Raw genomic sequence first — 15,797 nt, 5'->3', positions numbered from 1 at the left:
CTTACTGAGCCACTACACTGGGGAGAGTGGAGGAGGGATACCTTACTGAGCCACTACACTGGGAGAGTAGGGAGGATACCTTACGGAGCCACTACACTGGGAGAGAAGGGGGATACCTTACTGAGCCACTACACTGGGAGAGAAGGGGATACCTTACTGAGCCACTACACTGGGAGAGAGTAGGAGGATACCTTACTGAGCCACTACACTGGGAATGGAGGAGGGGATACCTTACTGAGCCACTACACTGGGAGAGGAGGAGGGGATACCTTACTGAGCCACTACACTGGGAGAGAGGAGGATACCTTACTGAGCCACTACACTGGGAGAGGAGGGGGGATACCTTACTGAGCCACTACACTGGGAGAGTAGGGGGATACCTTACTGAGCCACTACACTGGGAGAGTAGGAGGATACCTTACTGAGCCACTACACTGGGAGAGGAGGAGGATACCTTACTGAGCCACTATACTGGGAGAGTAGGAGGATACCTTACTGAGCCACTATACTGGGAGAGGAGGAGGATACCTTACTGAGCCACTACACTGGGAGAGTAGGAGGGGATACCTTACTGAGCCACTACACTGGGAGAGTAGGAGGGGATACCTTACTGAGCCACTACAATGGGAGAGTAGGAGGATACCTTACTGAGCCACTACACTGGGAGAGTAGGAGGATACCTTACTGAGCCACTACACTGGGAGAGTAGGAGGGATACCTTACTGAGCCACTATACTGGGAGAGTAGGAGGATACCTTACTGAGCCACTACACTGGGAGAGAAGGGGGATACCTTACTGAGCCACTATACTGGGAGAGTAGGAGGATACCTTACTGAGCCACTACACTGGGAGAGAAGTGTGGGGATACCTTACTGAGCCACTATACTGGGAGAGTAGGAGGATACCTTACTGGGCCACTACACTGGGAGAGAAGGGGGGATACCTTACTGAGCCACTACACTGGGAGAGGAGGAGGGATACCTTACTGAGCCACTACACTGGGAGAGGAGGAGGATACCTTACTGAGCCACTACACTGGGAGAGTAGGTGGGGATACCTTACTGAGCCACTACACTGGGAGAGGAGGAGGGGATACCTGACTGAGCCACTACACTGGGAGAGTAGGAGGGGATACCTTACTGAGCCACTACACTGGGAGAGTAGGAGGATACCTTACTGAGCCACTATACTGGGAGAGTAGGAGGGGATACCTTACTGAGACACTTTACTGGGAGTGGAGGAGGGATACCTTACTGAGCCACTACACTGGGAGAGTAGGAGGATACCTTACTGAGCCACTACACTGGGAGAGAAGGGGGATACCTTACTGAGCCACTATACTGGGAGAGTAGGAGGATACCTTACTGAGCCACTACACTGGGAGAGAAGGGGAGATACCTTACTGAGCCACTACACATTTGAGAGTGGGAGGGGATACCTTACTGAGCCACTACACTGGGAGAGTGGGAGGATACCTTACTGAGCCACTACACTGGGAGTGGAGGAGGGGATACCTGACTGAGCCACTACACTGGGAGTGTGGGAGGATACCTTACTGAGCCACTACACTGGGAGTGGAGGAGGGATACCTGACTGAGCCACTACACTGGGAGTGTGGAGGATACCTTACTGAGCCAAAACACTGGGAGTGGAGGAGGGGATACCTGACTGAGCCACTACACTGGGAGTGGAGGAGGGGATACCTGACTGAGCCACTACACTGGGAGTGGAGGAGGGGATACCTTACTGAGCCACTACACTGGGAGTGGAGGAGGATACCTGACTGAGCCACTACACTGGGAGTGGAGGAGGATACCTGACTGAGCCACTACACTGGGAGTGTGGGAGGGGATACCTTACTGAGCCAAAACACTGGGAGAGGAGGAGGGGATACCTTACTGAGCCACTATACTGGGAGAGTAGGAGGGGATACCTTACTGAGCCACTATACTGGGAGAGGAGGAGGGATACCTTACTGAGCCACTACACTGGGAGAGGAGGGGGATACCTTACTGAGCCACTATACTGGGAGAGTAGGAGGATACCTTACTGAGCCACTACACTGGGAGAGAAGGGGGATACCTTACTGAGCCACTATACTGGGAGAGTAGGAGGGATACCTTACTGAGCCACTACACTGGGAGAGAAGGGGGAGATACCTTACTGAGCCACTACACATTTGAGAGTGGGAGGATACCTTACTGAGCCACTACACTGGGAGAGTGGGAGGGGATACCTTACTGAGCCACTACACTGGGAGTGGAGGAGGGGATACCTGACTGAGCCACTACACTGGGAGTGTGGGAGGATACCTTACTGAGCCAAAACACTGGGAGAGGAGGAGGGGATACCTTACTGAGCCACTACACTGGGAGAGTAGGAGGATACCTTACTGAGCCACTACACTGGGAGAGTAGGAGGGATACCTTACTGAGCCACTACACTGGGAGAGGAGGGGGGATACCTTAAAGAGCCACTACACTGGGAGAGTAGGAGGGGATACCTTACTGAGCCACTACACTGGGAGAGTAGGAGGGATACCTTACTGAGCCACTACACTGGGAGAGTAGGGGATACCTTACTGAGCCACTACACTGGGAATGGAGGAGGGATACCTTACTGAGCCACTACACTGGGAGAGTAGGAGGGGATACCTTACTGAGCCACTATACTGGGAGAGGAGGAGGGGATACCTTACTGAGCCACTACACTGGGGAGAGGGGGGATACCTTACTGAGCCACTACACTGGGAGAGTAGGAGGATACCTTACTGAGCCACTACACTGGGAGAGTAGGAGGATACCTTACTGAGCCACTACACTGGGAGAGGAGGAGGATACCTTACTGAGCCACTATACTGGGAGAGTGGGATACCTTACTGAGCCACTATACTGGGAGAGGAGGAGGGATACCTTACTGAGCCACTACACTGGGAGAGTAGGAGGGATACCTTACTGAGCCACTACACTGGGAGAGTAGGAGGATACCTTACTGAGCCACTACAATGGGAGAGTAGGAGGATACCTTACTGAGCCACTACACTGGGAGAGTAGGAGGGGATACCTTACTGAGCCACTACACTGGGAGAGTAGGAGGGGATACCTTACTGAGCCACTATACTGGGAGAGTAGGAGGATACCTTACTGAGCCACTACACTGGGAGAGAAGGGGGGATACCTTACTGAGCCACTATACTGGGAGAGTAGGAGGATACCTTACTGAGCCACTACACTGGGAGAGAAGTGTGGGGATACCTTACTGAGCCACTATACTGGGAGAGTAGGAGGGGATACCTTACTGGGCCACTACACTGGGAGAGAAGGGGGATACCTTACTGAGCCACTACACTGGGAGAGGAGGAGGATACCTTACTGAGCCACTACACTGGGAGAGGAGGAGGGGATACCTTACTGAGCCACTACACTGGGAGAGTAGGTGGGGATACCTTACTGAGCCACTACACTGGGAGAGGAGGAGGGGATACCTGACTGAGCCACTACACTGGGAGAGTAGGAGGATACCTTACTGAGCCACTACACTGGGAGAGTAGGAGGATACCTTACTGAGCCACTATACTGGGAGAGTAGGAGGATACCTTACTGAGACACTTTACTGGGAGTGGAGGAGGATACCTTACTGAGCCACTACACTGGGAGAGTAGGAGGGGATACCTTACTGAGCCACTACACTGGGAGAGAAGGGGGATACCTTACTGAGCCACTATACTGGGAGAGTAGGAGGGGATACCTTACTGAGCCACTACACTGGGAGAGAAGGGGAGATACCTTACTGAGCCACTACACATTTGAGAGTGGGAGGGGATACCTTACTGAGCCACTACACTGGGAGAGTGGGAGGGGATACCTTACTGAGCCACTACACTGGGAGTGGAGGAGGGGATACCTGACTGAGCCACTACACTGGGAGTGTGAGGATACCTTACTGAGCCACTACACTGGGAGTGGAGGAGGGGATACCTGACTGAGCCACTACACTGGGAGTGGAGGAGGGGATACCTGACTGAGCCACTACACTGGGAGTGTGGGAGGATACCTTACTGAGCCAAAACACTGGGAGTGGAGGAGGGGATACCTGACTGAGCCACTACACTGGGAGTGGAGGAGGATACCTGACTGAGCCACTACACTGGGAGTGGAGGAGGGGATACCTGACTGAGCCACTACACTGGGAGTGGAGGAGGGGATACCTGACTGAGCCACTACACTGGGAGTGGAGGAGGGGATACCTGACTGAGCCACTACACTGGGAGTGGAGGGGGGATACCTTACTGAGCCACTACACTGGAGGAGGGGATACCTGACTGAGCCACTACACTGGGAGTGGAGGAGGGGATACCTGACTGAGCCACTACACTGGGAGTGTGGGAGGATACCTTACTGAGCCAAAACACTGGGAGAGGAGGAGGGGATACCTTACTGAGCCACTATACTGGGAGAGTAGGAGGGGATACCTTACTGAGCCACTATACTGGGAGAGGAGGAGGGGATACCTTACTGAGCCACTACACTGGGAGAGGAGGGGGATACCTTACTGAGCCACTATACTGGGAGAGTAGGAGGATACCTTACTGAGCCACTACACTGGGAGAGAAGGGGGATACCTTACTGAGCCACTATACTGGGAGAGTAGGAGGGGATACCTTACTGAGCCACTACACTGGGAGAGAAGGGGGAGATACCTTACTGAGCCACTACACATTTGAGAGTGGAGGGGATACCTTACTGAGCCACTACACTGGGAGAGTGGGAGGGATACCTTACTGAGCCACTACACTGGGAGTGGAGGAGGGGATACCTGACTGAGCCACTACACTGGGAGTGTGGGAGGGGATACCTTACTGAGCCAAAACACTGGGAGAGGAGGAGGATACCTTACTGAGCCACTACACTGGGAGAGTAGGAGGGGATACCTTACTGAGCCACTATACTGGGAGAGGAGGAGGGGATACCTTACTGAGCCACTACACTGGGAGAGGAGGGGGATACCTTACTGAGCCACTACACTGGGAGAGTAGGAGGGATACCTTACTGAGCCACTACACTGGGAGAGTAGGAGGGGATACCTTACTGAGCCACTACACTGGGAGAGGAGGAGGGGATACCTTACTGAGCCACTACACTGGGAGAGGAGGGGGATACCTTACTGAGCCACTACACTAGGAGAGTAGGAAGGATACCTTACTGAGCCACTACACTGGGAGAGTAGGAGGATACCTTACTGAGCCACTACACTGGGAGAGTAGGAAGGATACCTTACTGAGCCACTACACTGGGAGAGGAGGAGGGGATACCTTACTGAGCCACTACACTGGGAGAGTAGGAGGGGATACCTTACTGAGCCACTACACTGGGAGAGTAGGAGGATACCTTACTGAGCCACTACACTGGGAGAGTAGGAGGATACCTTACTGAGCCACTATACTGGGAGAGTAGGAGGGGATACCTTACTGAGCCACTACACTGGGAGAGTAGGAGGAGGATACCTTACTGAGCCACTACACTGGGAGAGTAGGAGGGGATACCTTACTGAGCCACTATACTGGGAGAGGAGGAGGGATACCTTACTGAGCCACTATACTGGGAGAGTGGGAGGGGATACCTTACTGAGCCACTACACTGGGAGAGGAGGAGGGGACACCTTACTGAGCCACTACACTGGGAGAGTAGGAGGATACCTTACTGAGCCACTATACTGGGAGAGTAGGAGGATACCTTACTGAGCCACTACACTGGGAGAGTAGAGGGGATACCTTACTGAGCCACTATACTGGGAGAGTAGGAGGATACCTTACTGAGCCACTATACTGGGAGTGGAGGAGGATACCTTACTGAGCCACTACACTGGGAGAGTAGGAGGATACCTTACTGAGCCACTACACTGGGAGAGTAGGAGGGGATACCTTACTGAGCCACTATACTGGGAGAGTAGGAGGATACCTTACTGAGCCACTACACTGGGAGTGGAGGAGGGGATACCTTACTGAGCCACTACACTGGGAGAGTGGGAGGATACCTTACTGAGCCACTACACTGGGAGAGTAGGAGGGGATACCTTACTGAGCCACTACACTGGGAGAGTAGGAGGGGATACCTTACTGAGCCACTATACTGGGAGAGGAGGAGGGGATACCTTACTGAGCCACTATACTGGGAGAGTGGGAGGGGATACCTTACTGAGCCACTACACTGGGAGAGGAGGAGGGGACACCTTACTGAGCCACTACACTGGGAGAGTAGGAGGGGATACCTTACTGAGCCACTATACTGGGAGAGTAGGAGGATACCTTACTGAGCCACTACACTGGGAGAGTAGGAGGATACCTTACTGAGCCACTATACTGGGAGAGTAGGAGGATACCTTACTGAGCCACTACACTGGGAGAGTAGGTGGGGATACCTTACTGAGCCACTATACTGGGAGAGGAGGAGGGGATACCTTACTGAGCCACTATACTGGGAGAGTGGGAGGGGATACCTTACTGAGCCACTACACTGGGAGAGGAGGAGGGGATACCTTACTGAGCCACTACACTGGGAGAGGAGGAGGATACCTTACTGAGCCACTACACTGGGAAAGTAGGTGGGGATACCTTACTGAGCCACTATACTGGGAGAGGAGGAGGATACCTTACTGAGCCACTATACTGGGAGAGTGGGAGGATACCTTACTGAGCCACTACACTGGGAGAGGAGGAGGGATACCTTACTGAGCCACTACACTGGGAGAGGAGGGGGGGATACCTTACTGAGCCACTACACTGGGAGAGTAGGAGGGGATACCTTACTGAGCCACTATACTGGGAGAGTAGGAGGGGATACCTTACTGAGCCACTACACTGGGAGAGTAGGAGGATACCTTACTGAGCCACTATACTGGGAGAGTAGGGGGGATACCTTACTGAGCCACTATACTGGGAGTGGAGGAGGGGATACTGAGCCACTACACTGGGAGAGTAGGAGGATACCTTACTGAGCCACTACACTGGGAGAGTAGGAGGGGATACCTTACGGAGCCACTACACTGGGAGAGAAGGGGGGATACCTTACTGAGCCACTACACTGGGAGAGTAGGAGGGGATACCTTACTGAGCCACTATACTGGGAGAGGAGGAGGGGATACCTTACTGAGCCACTGTACTGGGAGAGTGGGAGGGGATACCTTACTGAGCCACTACACTGGGAGAGGAGGAGGGGATACCTTACTGAGCCACTACACTGGGAGAGTAGGAGGATACCTTACTGAGCCACTACACTGGGAGAGTAGGAGGATACCTTACTGAGCCACTACACTGGGAGAGTAGGAGGGGATACCTTACTGAGCCACTACACTGGGGAGAAGGGGGGATACCTTACTGAGCCACTATACTGGGAGAGTAGGAGGGGATACCTTACTGAGCCACTACACTGGGAGAGAAGGGGAGATACCTTACTGAGCCACTACACATTTGAGAGTGGGAGGATACCTTACTGAGCCACTACACTGGGAGAGTGGGAGGGATACCTTACTGAGCCACTACACTGGGAGTGGAGGAGGATACCTGACTGAGCCACTACACTGGGAGTGTGGGAGGATACCTTACTGAGCCACTATACTGGGAGAGAAGGGGGAGATACCTTACTGAGCCACTACACTGGGAGAGGAGGAGGGGATACCTTACTGAGCCACTATACTGGGAGAGAAGGGGGAGATACCTTACTGAGCCACTACACTGGGAGTGGAGGAGGGGATACCTTACTGAGCCAAAACACTGGGAGAGGAGGAGGGGATACCTTACTGAGCCACTATACTGGGAGAGAAGGGGGGATACCTTACTGAGCCACTACACTGGGAGAGGAGGAGGGGATACCTTACTGAGCCACTATACTGGGAGAGAAGGGGGAGATACCTTACTGAGCCACTACACTGGGAGTGGAGGAGGGGATACCTGACTGAGCCACTACACTGGGAGAGTAGGAGGATACCTTACTGAGCCACTACACTGGGAGAGTAGGAGGGATACCTTACTGAGCCACTACACTGGGAGAGTAGGAGGGGATACCTTACTGAGCCACTACACTGGGAGAGTAGGAGGGGATACCTTACTGAGCCACTATACTGGGAGAGTAGGAGGGGATACCTTACTGAGCCACTACACTGGGAGAGAGGGGGATACCTTACTGAGCCACTATACTGGGAGAGTAGGAGGGGATACCTTACTGAGCCACTACACTGGGAGAGAAGTGTGGGGATACCTTACTGAGCCACTATACTGGGAGAGTAGGAGGGGATACCTTACTGGGCCACTACACTGGGAGAGAAGGGGGGATACCTTACTGAGCCACTACACTGGGAGAGGAGGAGGGGATACCTTACTGAGCCACTACACTGGGAGAGGAGGAGGATACCTTACTGAGCCACTACACTGGGAGAGTAGGGGGGATACCTTACTGAGCCACTACACTGGGAGAGGAGGAGGGGATACCTGACTGAGCCACTACACTGGGAGAGTAGGAGGGGATACCTTACTGAGCCACTACACTGGGAGAGTAGGAGGGATACCTTACTGAGCCACTATACTGGGAGAGGAGGAGGGGATACCTTACTGAGCCACTATACTGGGAGAGTGGGAGGGATACCTTACTGAGCCACTACACTGGGAGAGGAGGAGGGGATACCTTACTGAGCCACTACACTGGGAGAGGAGGAGGGGATACCTTACTGAGCCACTACACTGGGAGAGAGGAGGATACCTTACTGAGCCACTACACTGGGAGAGTAGGAGGATACCTTACTGAGCCACTACACTGGGAGAGTAGGAGGATACCTTACTGAGCCACTATACTGGGAGAGTAGGAGGGATACCTTACTGAGCCACTATACTGGGAGTGGAGGAGGGGATACCTTACTGAGCCACTACACTGGGAGAGTAGGAGGGATACCTTACTGAGCCACTACACTGGGAGTGGAGGAGGGGATACCTTACTGAGCCACTACACTGGGAGAGAGGAGGGGATACCTGACTGAGCCACTACACTGGGAGAGAAGGGGGATACCTTACTGAGCCACTACACTGGGAGAGAAGGGGGATACCTTACTGAGCCACTACACTGGGAGAGAAGGGGGATACCTTACTGAGCCACTACACTGGGAGAGAAGGGGGATACCTTACTGAGCCACTACACTGGGAGAGTAGGAGGGGATACCTTACTGAGCCACTACACTGGGAGAGGAGGAGGATACCTTACTGAGCCACTACACTGGGAGAGTAGGAGGGGATACCTTACTGAGCCACTACACTGGGAGAGAAGGGGTGGATACCTTACTGAGCCACTACACTGGGAGTGGAGGAGGGATACCTTACTGAGCCACTACACTGGGAGAGAAGGGGGATACCTTACTGAGCCACTACACTGGGAGAGTAGGAGGGGATACCTTACTGAGCCACTACACTGGGAGAGGAGGAGGGGATACCTTACTGAGCCACTACACTGGGAGAGTAGGAGGGGATACCTTACTGAGCCACTACACTGGGGAGTAGGAGGGGATACCTTACTGAGCCACTATACTGGGAGAGTAGGAGGGGATACCTTACTGAGACACTTTACTGGGAGTGGAGGAGGGGATACCTTACTGAGCCACTACACTGGGAGAGTAGGAGGATACCTTACTGAGCCACTACACTGGGAGAGTAGGAGGGGATACCTTACTGAGCCAAAACACTGGGAGAGGAGGAGGGGATACCTTACTGAGCCACTATACTGGGAGAGAAGGGGGGATACCTTACTGAGCCACTACACTGGGAGAGTAGGAGGATACCTTACTGAGCCACTACACTGGGAGAGTAGGAGGATACCTTACTGAGCCACTATACTGGGAGTGGAGGAGGGGATACCTTACTGAGCCACTACACTGGGAGAGTAGGAGGATACCTTACTGAGCCACTACACTGGGAGAGTAGGAGGATACCTTACTGAGCCACTATACTGGGAGAGTAGGAGGGGATACCTTACTGAGCCACTACACTGGGAGGGAGGAGGATACCTTACTGAGCCACTACACTGGGAGAGTGGGAGGATACCTTACTGAGCCACTACACTGGGAGAGTAGGAGGGGATACCTTACTGAGCCACTACACTGGGAGAGTAGGAGGATACCTTACTGAGCCACTACACTGGGAGAGGAGGAGGGGATACCTTACTGAGCCACTATACTGGGAGAGTAGGAGGGGATACCTTACTGAGCCACTACACTGGGAGAGGAGGAGGGGACACCTTACTGAGCCACTACACTGGGAGAGTAGGAGGATACCTTACTGAGCCACTATACTGGGAGAGTAGGAGGGGATACCTTACTGAGCCACTACACTGGGAGAGTAGGAGGGGATACCTTACTGAGCCACTATACTGGGAGAGTAGGAGGATACCTTACTGAGCCACTACACTGGGAGAGTAGGTGGGGATACCTTACTGAGCCACTATACTGGGAGAGGAGGAGGGGATACCTTACTGAGCCACTATACTGGGAGAGTGGGAGGATACCTTACTGAGCCACTACACTGGGAGAGGAGGAGGGGATACCTTACTGAGCCACTACACTGGGAGAGGAGGAGGGGATACCTTACTGAGCCACTACACTGGGAAAGTAGGTGGGGATACCTTACTGAGCCACTACACTGGGAGAGGAGGAGGGGATACCTTACTGAGCCACTATACTGGGAGAGTAGGAGGGGATACCTTACTGAGCCACTACACTGGGAGAGGAGGAGGGGATACCTTACTGAGCCACTACACTGGGAGAGGAGGAGGGGATACCTTACTGAGCCACTACACTGGGAGAGTAGGAGGGGATACCTTACTGAGCCACTATACTGGGAGAGTAGGAGGGGATACCTTACTGAGCCACTACACTGGGAGAGTAGGAGGGATACCTTACTGAGCCACTACACTGGGAGAGTAGGAGGGATACCTTACTGAGCCACTACACTGGGAGAGGAGGAGGGATACCTTACTGAGCCACTACACTGGGAGAGTAGGAGGATACCTTACTGAGCCACTACACTGGGAGAGTAGGAGGATACCTTACTGAGCCACTACACTGGGAGAGTAGGAGGGGATACCTTACTGAGCCACTACACTGGGAGAGTAGGAGGATACCTTACTGAGCCACTACACTGGGAGAGTAGGAGGGGATACCTTACTGAGCCACTACACTGGGAGAGTAGGGGATACCTTACTGAGCCACTATACTGGGAGAGGAGGAGGGGATACCTTACTGAGCCACTATACTGGGAGAGTGGGAGGATACCTTACTGAGCCACTACACTGGGAGAGGAGGAGGGGACACCTTACTGAGCCACTACACTGGGAGAGTAGGAGGATACCTTACTGAGCCACTATACTGGGAGAGTAGGAGGATACCTTACTGAGCCACTACACTGGGAGAGTAGGAGGGGATACCTTACTGAGCCACTATACTGGGAGAGTAGGAGGGGATACCTTACTGAGCCACTATACTGGGAGTGGAGGAGGGGATACCTTACTGAGCCACTACACTGGGAGAGTAGGAGGGGATACCTTACTGAGCCACTACACTGGGAGAGTAGGAGGGATACCTTACTGAGCCACTATACTGGGGAGAGGAGGAGGATACCTTACTGAGCCACTACACTGGGAGTGGAGGAGGGGATACCTTACTGAGCCACTACACTGGGAGAGTGGGAGGGGATACCTTACTGAGCCACTACACTGGGAGAGGAGGGGATACCTTACTGAGCCACTACACTGGGAGAGTAGGAGGGGATACCTTACTGAGCCACTATACTGGGAGAGGAGGAGGGGATACCTTACTGAGCCACTATACTGGGAGAGTGGGAGGGGATACCTTACTGAGCCACTACACTGGGAGAGGAGGAGGGGACACCTTACTGAGCCACTACACTGGGAGAGTAGGAGGGATACCTTACTGAGCCACTATACTGGGAGAGTAGGAGGGATACCTTACTGAGCCACTACACTGGGAGAGTAGGAGGATACCTTACTGAGCCACTATACTGGGAGAGTAGGAGGATACCTTACTGAGCCACTACACTGGGAGAGTAGGTGGGGATACCTTACTGAGCCACTATACTGGGAGAGGAGGAGGGGATACCTTACTGAGCCACTATACTGGGAGAGGGAGGATACCTTACTGAGCCACTACACTGGGAGAGGAGGAGGGATACCTTACTGAGCCACTACACTGGGAGAGGAGGAGGGGATACCTTACTGAGCCACTACACTGGGAAAGTAGGTGGGGATACCTTACTGAGCCACTATACTGGGAGAGGAGGAGGGGATACCTTACTGAGCCACTACCTTACTGAGCCACTACACTGGGAGAGGAGGAGGGGATACCTTACTGAGCCACTACACTGGGAGAGGAGGAGGGATACCTTACTGAGCCACTACACTGGGAGAGTAGGAGGATACCTTACTGAGCCACTACACTGGGAGAGTAGGAGGGGATACCTTACTGAGCCACTACACTGGGAGAGTAGGAGGATACCTTACTGAGCCACACTGGGAGAGTAGGAGGATACCTTACTGAGGGGAGTGGAGGAGGGGATACCTTACTGAGCCACTACACTGGGAGAGTAGGAGGATACCTTACTGAGCCACTACACTGGGAGAGTAGGAGGATACCTTACGGAGCCACTACACTGGGAGAGAAGGGGGGATACCTTACTGAGCCACTACACTGGGAGAGTAGGAGGATACCTTACTGAGCCACTACACTGGGGAGTAGGAGGATACCTTACTGAGCCACTACACTGGGAATGGAGGAGGGGATACCTTACTGAGCCACTACACTGGGAGAGTAGGAGGATACCTTACTGAGCCACTATACTGGGAGAGGAGGGGGATACCTTACTGAGCCACTACACTGGGAGAGAGGAGGGGATACCTTACTGAGCCACTACACTGGGAGAGTAGGAGGGGATACCTTACTGAGCCACTACACTGGGAGAGTAGGAGGGATACCTTACTGAGCCACTACACTGGGGAGGAGGAGGGGATACCTTACTGAGCCACTATACTGGGAGAGTAGGAGGAGGATACCTTACTGAGCCACTATACTGGGAGAGGAGGAGGGGATACCTTACTGAGCCACTACACTGGGAGAGTAGGAGGATACCTTACTGAGCCACTACACTGGGAGAGTAGGAGGATACCTTACTGAGCCACTACTAGGAGGATACCTTACTGAGCCACTACACTGGGAGAGTAGGAGGGGATACCTTACTGAGCCACTACACTGGGAGAGTAGGAGGATACCTTACTGAGCCACTATACTGGGAGAGTAGGAGGATACCTTACTGAGCCACTACACTGGGAGAGAAGGGGGATACCTTACTGAGCCACTATACTGGGAGAGTAGGAGGATACCTTACTGAGCCACTACACTGGGAGAGAAGGTGGGGATACCTTACTGAGCCACTATACTGGGAGAGTAGGAGGATACCTTACTGGGCCACTACACTGGGAGAGAAGGGGGATACCTTACTGAGCCACTACACTGGGAGAGGAGGAGGGGATACCTTACTGAGCCACTACACTGGGAGAGGAGGAGGATACCTTACTGAGCCACTACACTGGGAGAGTAGGAGGGGATACCTTACTGAGCCACTACACTGGGAGAGGAGGAGGGGATACCTGACTGAGCCACTACACTGGGAGAGTAGGAGGGATACCTTACTGAGCCACTACACTGGGAGAGTAGGAGGGATACCTTACTGAGCCACTATACTGGGAGAGTAGGAGGGGATACCTTACTGAGACACTTTACTGGGAGTGGAGGAGGATACCTTACTGAGCCACTACACTGGGAGAGTAGGAGGGGATACCTTACTGAGCCACTACACTGGGAGAGAAGGGGGGGATACCTTACTGAGCCACTATACTGGGAGAGTAGGAGGGGATACCTTACTGAGCCACTACACTGGGAGAGAAGGGGGGATACCTTACTGAGCCACTACACATTTGAGAGTGGGAGGATACCTTACTGAGCCACTACACTGGGAGAGTGGGAGGATACCTTACTGAGCCACTACACTGGGAGTGGAGGAGGGGATACCTGACTGAGCCACTACACTGGGAGTGTGGGAGGGGATACCTTACTGAGCCACTACACTGGGAGTGGAGGAGGGGATACCTGACTGAGCCACTACACTGGGAGTGTGGGAGGGGATACCTTACTGAGCCAAACACTGGGAGTGGAGGAGGGGATACCTGACTGAGCCACTACACTGGGAGTGGAGGAGGGGATACCTGACTGAGCCACTACACTGGGAGTGGAGGAGGGGATACCTTACTGAGCCACTACACTGGGAGTGGAGGAGGGGATACCTGACTGATCCACTACACTGGGAGTGGAGGAGGGGATACCTGACTGAGCCACTACACTGGGAAGAGGAGGGGATACCTTACTGAGCCAAAACACTGGGAGAGGAGGAGGGGATACCTTACTGAGCCACTATACTGGGAGAGTAGGAGGGGATACCTTACTGAGCCACTATACTGGGAGAGGAGGAGGGGATACCTTACTGAGCCACTACACTGGGAGAGGAGGGGGATACCTTACTGAGCCACTATACTGGGAGAGTAGGAGGGATACCTTACTGAGCCACTACACTGGGAGAGAAGGGGGGATACCTTACTGAGCCACTATACTGGGAGAGTAGGAGGGGATACCTTACTGAGCCACTACACTGGGAGAGAAGGGGGATACCTTACTGAGCCACTACACATTTGAGAGTGGGGGGAGCCACTACACTTGGGAGGATACCTTACTGAGCCACTACACTGGGAGTGGAGGAGGGGATACCTGACTGAGCCACTACACTGGGAGTGTGGGAGGGGATACCTACTGAGCCAAAACACTGGGAGAGGAGGAGGGGATACCTTACTGAGCCACTACACTGGGAGAGTAGGAGGGGATACCTTACTGAGCCACTACACTGGGAGAGTAGGAGGGGATACCTTACTGAGCCACTACACTGGGAGAGGAGGGGGGATACCTTAAAGAGCCACTACACTGGGAGAGTAGGAGGGATACCTTACTTAGCCACTACACTGGGAGAGTAGGAGGGGATACCTTACTGAGCCACTACACTGGGAGAGTAGGAGGATACCTTACTGAGCCACTACACTGGGAATGGAGGAGGATACCTTACTGAGCCACTACACTGGGAGAGTAGGAGGGGATACCTTACTGAGCCACTATACTGGGAGAGGAGGAGGGGATACCTTACTGAGCCACTACACTGGGAGAGGAGGGGGATACCTTACTGAGCCACTACACTGGGAGAGTAGGAGGGATACCTTACTGAGCCACTACACTGGGAGAGTAGGAGGGATACCTTACTGAGCCACTACACTGGGAGAGGAGGAGGATACCTTACTGAGCCACTATACTGGGAGAGTAGGAGGGGATACCTTACTGAGCCACTATACTGGGAGAGGAGGAGGGGATACCTTACTGAGCCACTACACTGGGAGAGTAGGAGGATACCTTACTGAGCCACTACACTGGGAGAGTAGGAGGGGATACCTTACTGAGCCACTACAATGGGAGAGTAGGAGGATACCTTACTGAGCCACTACACTGGGAGAGTAGGAGGATACCTTACTGAGCCACTACACTGGGAGAGTAGGAGGGGATACCTTACTGAGCCACTATACTGGGAGAGTAGGAGGGGATACCTTACTGAGCCACTACACTGGGAGAGAAGGGGGATACCTTACTGAGCCACTATACT

The 15,797-nt window shown here is 53.6% G+C and overlaps 1 protein-coding gene across 1 annotated transcript in view; it reads left to right on the top strand.

Moving 5' to 3' along the window:
• LOC112236178 (serine/threonine-protein phosphatase 2A 55 kDa regulatory subunit B gamma isoform-like) overlaps positions 1–15,797 on the top strand; it is a 31,797-nt gene that overhangs the window by 541 nt on the left and 15,459 nt on the right. The window lies entirely within an intron of this gene.

The sequence above is a fragment of the Oncorhynchus tshawytscha genome, linkage group LG08, assembly GCF_018296145.1.
Source record: "Oncorhynchus tshawytscha isolate Ot180627B linkage group LG08, Otsh_v2.0, whole genome shotgun sequence".
NCBI lineage: Eukaryota > Metazoa > Chordata > Actinopteri > Salmoniformes > Salmonidae > Oncorhynchus > Oncorhynchus tshawytscha.
This window is presented reverse-complemented; position numbering and strand designations above follow the sequence as displayed.